The following is a 6,000-nucleotide window of genomic DNA, read 5'->3' as shown; positions in this document are numbered from 1 at the left end:
CCTGCACGTCCGGAGCCTGTGCTCCGCAACGGGAGAGGCCACAACAGTGAGAGGCCCACATACCGCAAAAAAAAAAAAAAATCACACATAACATTTTACTTTATGCTTTCTATTAACTATGCTTCTCTTCTTTCTTCCTGCCTGCCTTCAGCTTACTTAGGTTTCCTTTTTCCTTTTTTTTTTTTAAATAAACCCTAATTCTCCCCCCTATTCAAAGGTTCCCAAATGTGTCAGTACTAGGGCATCCGGATATCTGAGAGGCAGTTCTTTGGTTGTTGTGACTGGCTTGCATCCCCCCTAACTTTCAAAGGTCCTGCCACACATTCACTAAGTGAAAAACTTGAGCCTATAATATAATCTAAGTCCATTTCAAAGAAAAACACAAAGTATTTTTTGGATGGTTATACTTGACACAGAATTATCGAGGAATTTAACTGGACTTTCACATTTAAATCAAGGGAAGACTATACTTAGTTTTGTGTATGACTCTACCAAGAATTTGGTGACTTTGAAACTTTACCATTTCAAAAAATCATGCTGCTGGTGGTACTTAAGGCCAGCATAACATACTTGTATGGGTCTGCATTTATAGCTATACATTCATAATGATTTTTCATATTAGAAGGATCTAACTATTTCATCTTGTCTTCTAATGTAGCTGTACCTGCGACCACATTGTAGTCCTTTTATTTTCTTCAACTCTTTGCTTGTTTTTCTGTTCATATTTATTAATGAAGGACTAGGCTGGGTGAGCAGTTAGGGTATACAAACAGCTTCCCTTATCAAGAAAGCATGTCGATAGCTATAACCCTGGAATGTCCCTTCACCATTATCCTGGGATCTCCATTCACCATCACCCTGGAAATTACTTTTGCCTCTCTCATATGCTGGATCTCCTGCTTTCTACACTAGAAATCTCTTCTTTCTTGGTTTATGCCTACATCTTGGTGAAAAACAGTTCATCCTCTAGTAACCAGCTAAGAAAAGGTACATGAGGTAAAATTTTTGAAGACTCTCCTCCTATTTGATAGTTTGGTTGGATATAGAATGATGGATTGGTAATAATTTCCCTTCAGAATTTAAAGTCACTGTGCTAATGCCTTCCAGTTTTGCTGTTGAAAAGTCTAAACGTCATTTAGACACTTAATCCTTTGTATGTGACCTGTATTTTCAGGAATGGCAAGGCAGCCAGAAACGGTAAAACAAAGTGAGCAAACGGGAACCAGTGGAGTGAAGGGGGACAGATCACATAGGGCCACATAAACTTTGTTGTTTTTTTTTTTCACTATGAGTGTCATGGGGAACTACTGCAGAATTTTGAGGAAAGGAGGAACATTACCTCACTTACGGAAATAGATCATTTCAACTCCTGTAGTGAGACTAAAGTTGAAGAAAATGGAGATGGCAAGAGGGCAGAAGCAAGGAGACCAACATGGAGGCTAATTTCAATAATCTAGGCAAGAGATGATGGTAGGTTAGACCAGGGTGTTTCACTGGAGTTGTGAGAAATGGCTGGATTCTGGATATATATTTTTAAGGTTGAGCCAAAGGGATTTGGTTCTGCATTAGCCATGCGGTTGAAAGAACAGAGTAAAGATAACACAAAAGCTGTTGCCTGAGCAACCAGAATAATGGAGTGAATAGAGAAGACAGGGAATTCCCTGGCGGTCCAGTGATTAGGACTCGGTGCTTTCACTGCCGTGGCCCGGTTCAGTCCCTGGTCGGGGAACTAAGCCTCATGGTGTGGCCAAAAGAAAAAAAAAATAAATAAAGAAGACAGAAGTATAAGGTTGGGGACAAGAAAAGTTCAGTTATGCACACATCAAGTACAAAATGTCTACTATTTGTCCAAATGGAGATGTTGCATCAACAGTTGGATACATAAAAGTCTGGAATTCAGGAGCAGCAGCTTTTTGGCTGGGTTATTTTGGAGGATGGGCTCGTTTTGGCATTTACATTCCCTTTGATCCTATTCATTTTCCATGCCAGGTTATCCAATGTGAGCCACATAATATTTTTTTAATATGTCCTTTTCTGCTTAAATCATCTAAAACTTCTATTACTTACAGTGAAGAACCTTAACCGAAATCATTACTAAATTAGGAAAATAAATTAGTTTTAAATTGTGAATGAATAGAACTTTATTAAAATGGAAAGGAACTAACGGTAAAATCTTAACTGCTTCTAAGCTGAATATATCCCTTGGCAAAGCCCATCTATTTCCACAGAATAGGCAAAACAAAAACTGCAACCCAACATACAACTAATGAGCTAACCATAAAAAAATCATTAAAATCCTCAAGTTTCAACTAATGAGCTAACCATAAAAAAATCATTAAAATCCTCAAGTTTCCCCAAATGAGTTTCTCTTCCCTCTGGAAGCTTCAATAATGCTATCAGCATGTTATACATAAGGGGATCACCCACCAGTAATTTATATTGTGTGAAAATATCCATCATACACAAGAAAATCCAATTTTATTACATAAGGTCAAAAATAATAAAAATTCCAAATTAGAACTTGAAATTAATGAGATGGTACGCTATTACAAAGATGAATTAGATGTCCATTTTAAAAAAAATGAGAATAAATCTCTGCACTGTTATCATACTATAACACAGTACTATTATATCTACGAGCTTCCTAAGCATGCAGACATCTAAATTCTGGTAGTTATAACTAATATAGAAAAATTATACCCGCAGATAAATTGCTTTTAAAAGATAGGCTGGGGCTTCCCTGGTGGTGCAGTGGTTAAGAATCCGCCTGCCAATGCAGGGGACACGGGTTCGAGCCCTGGTCCAGGAAGATCCCACATGCCGCGGAGCAACTAAGCCCGTGTGCCACAACTACTGAGCCTGTGCTCTAGAGCCCGTGAGCCACAACTACTGAGCCTGTGTGCTACAACTACTGAAGCCCGTGCACCTAGAGCCCATGCTCCACAACTAGAGAAGCCACCGTAATGAGAAGCCCGCGCAGTGCAACGAAGAGTAGCCCCCGCTCACCGCAACTAGAGAAAGCCCACACGCAGCAACAAAGACCCAACGCAGCCAAAAATAAATAAATTTATATAAATAAATAAATAAAATAAAATAAAATAAAATAAAATAAAATAAAATATAGGCTGTAGAGTTAGAGTTCCACAGGGTAATAAGATACTGGGAAAAAAGGTCCTATAAAGTATGAGTAGAAGATAATGGATGCATGAGAGGTAGAAAAGTCTAGTAGTGATATATTACAAAAGAATACAATGACGTTTAAATGAAAATATTGATAGTTTTTGTTAAATAACCTTTTTCTGATTATAAGATTTATTATCACAGAAAATACAAGAAAGTATAAAAGAGAAGTCTCAGCCCATATTCCAGAATCCAGAGATAACCACTTTTAACATTTCGGTGCATTCTCTTCTAGTCTTTCTTCCTATGCACACATGTAGATGAAATGGGTGGGTGTGTGGATGTATATGTACGTGTACACAAAAGATCTACTAAACGCCATTTGTACATCTTCTTTTTTCATTTCATATAACAAACACATCTCCCTTGTTTTTAAATATTTTTCAAAGACAACTATTTTAAACAAGATTTTACCGTATGAATTTCCATGATATAACCACTGTCCTACTAGTCAACATTAAGGTTACTTATAACTTTTTATTACTATAAATAATGCTACAATAAATAGTATTATTCATAAATCTTTGAATTTCTGAATTTAGAGACCATATTTCTAACGATACTTCTTAGGAAAAATGTTTAGAAAGCACTTAAATATCAACAATGTAGATATGATCCAAAAATGCTGCTTGATTCTGTTTAAATAAAAGAAGAAGAAATACACATGAAATAAAAATTAAAAAGTACAATTCAATTCAAACAAACATCTATCAAACCTTGCCAGCAAGTTTCCTTAATGAATCAAATGAGTTTCTCCTCCCTCTGGAATCTTCAATACTGCTCTCAGCGTGTTATACATAAGGGAATCATCCATCAGTAATTTATATTGTGTGAAAATATCCATCATACACTAAAAAATGTGGACTTTTAAAAGATCTGTAAAAATCTAAAATCTATTTTCACATAATTACGAAGTATTTCAAACCAAGAATGCTATAAGTAACGTCCCATCAAGCATGAATTAATGTGCCCATTAAAAAAAGATAAAAAAAGCTAAACATGGCTTCCTTGACAATCTACTAAAGTAAAGTTAAGTGTACAGGGAATCCTAAAAAAGTAGGGCTTAGTTTTAGTCATCTCTTAAAAAGCAGCAGAGCTAATAGAATAAAGCATGTTAAAAATAAAAAATACTATACTAAGAAATAAAAATAGGTAGTAGCCCTTATCAAAAACTAATCTCCTGGGAAATTTTACCACAATTAAATTACAAGTCTATTTTTTGTTCCTAATAACAGAGTAATTTGAAAAAAATTTGCCTTATGTTTGATTGAATTAAGACATTAAAAACTATCAGCTCAAACTTCATAAACAGGAGAAAATATTTTTTAAACTCTTCTCAGATTAATCTATTTTTACATCAATTATCAGAGATATGACATTGCCATTTTATTTCTATACTCACAAGAGTCTGATTTAATTTATAAGTTCTTAGTTTATTTCTATCCCTCTAAGGCATTTTTAAGGATCATAAGTCCTAGTATATGCTAATTCTCAAAGGAACATCATTCACAATCAATGCACTTCTGATCACTGTACACAGACAATGAGTGAGCAGAAAACTTGCTTATTCAAGTATTCCAGCAAATGTTTGTACCTGCCTTTATTAACTGGCCTATAATAATATACCCTGGTACAAGAATATTTTAAAACAGTAAAACGTTGTTATAATGTATAACATAATAATAATATACAGTTGACCCTTGAACAACGAAGGGGTTAGGGATGCTAACCCACCATACAGGTGAAAATCCGCATGTAACTTATAGTAAGCCCTCAGTATACGCAATTCCTCCAAATATGCGGTTCTACATCCTTGGATTCAACCAACTGCAGATGGTGTAGTACTGCAGTATTTACTATTGAAAAAAAATCCGCATGTAAGTGGACCCTCAGAGTTCAAACCTATGCTGTTCAAGGGTCAATTGTACTTCATTGTTAATAATGGTCAAATTTTTCCTTTGTATATAAAAAGTATAAAGTATAGTACATAAACAGCCCTGTATTTAAGCTTTAAAAGTCTATAAAGGGCTTCCCTGGTGGCGCAGTGGTTGAGAGTCCGCCTGCAGATGCAGGGGACACGGGTTCATGCCCCGGTCAGGGAAGATCCCACATGCCGCGGAGCGGCTAGGCCCGTGAGCCATGGCCGCTGAGCCTGCGCGTCCGGAGCCTGTGCTCCGCGACGGGAGAGGCCACAACAGTGCGAGGCCCGCGTACCGAAAAAAAAAAAAAAAAAAAAAAAGTCTATAAAAACCTACAGTTGAAATCTCACTACACTCCAAGCCTGTTGTTCAGAAATCTGCCTCTGTCAAACAATTGATTTGGATCTGGAAATAAACTATATAGAGATTTTTATTGTCATGCCATTTGCTGGAGTAGGATTTGAACTATATCGTAAGAGGAAGTGTGACTTCATAGCAGTTTATCAGGTAAACAAGCTCCATATAGCCAAAAATTATATGCATTAATACAGAACAGAGGACTTCCCTGGCAGTCCAGTGGTTAAGACTCCGTGCTTCAATGCAGGGAGCGTCGGTTCGATCCCTGGTCAGGGAACTAAGATCCCACGTGCCACATGGTGTGGCCAAAAAAAAAATACAGAAAAGTCTCTACACAAATGTGCGTTTCCCACCCATGATGGTGAATTTCACCAACAAAAATCTACCATAAATAAAGACAGCAATCTGTTTTTATCTCTAATAAAAGAACTGCTGGCAAGCATTTTAACCATTATGACTTAAACCACTGTGGAATTTCAATTATGAAATAATCTTTAGTGCCCATCAGATGAAAATCTTCCAATAAACAACATGCTCCCCAAAA

General features: G+C 36.5%; 1 protein-coding gene across 2 annotated transcripts in view; it reads right to left on the bottom strand.

The window, feature by feature from the left end:
• Window positions 1-6,000, bottom strand: part of SMIM14 (small integral membrane protein 14) — a 65,162-nt gene that overhangs the window by 36,710 nt on the left and 22,452 nt on the right. The window lies entirely within an intron of this gene.

The sequence above is a fragment of the Physeter macrocephalus genome, chromosome 7 (assembly GCF_002837175.3).
Source record: "Physeter macrocephalus isolate SW-GA chromosome 7, ASM283717v5, whole genome shotgun sequence".
Taxonomy (NCBI): Eukaryota; Metazoa; Chordata; class Mammalia; order Artiodactyla; family Physeteridae; genus Physeter; species Physeter macrocephalus.
This window is presented reverse-complemented; position numbering and strand designations above follow the sequence as displayed.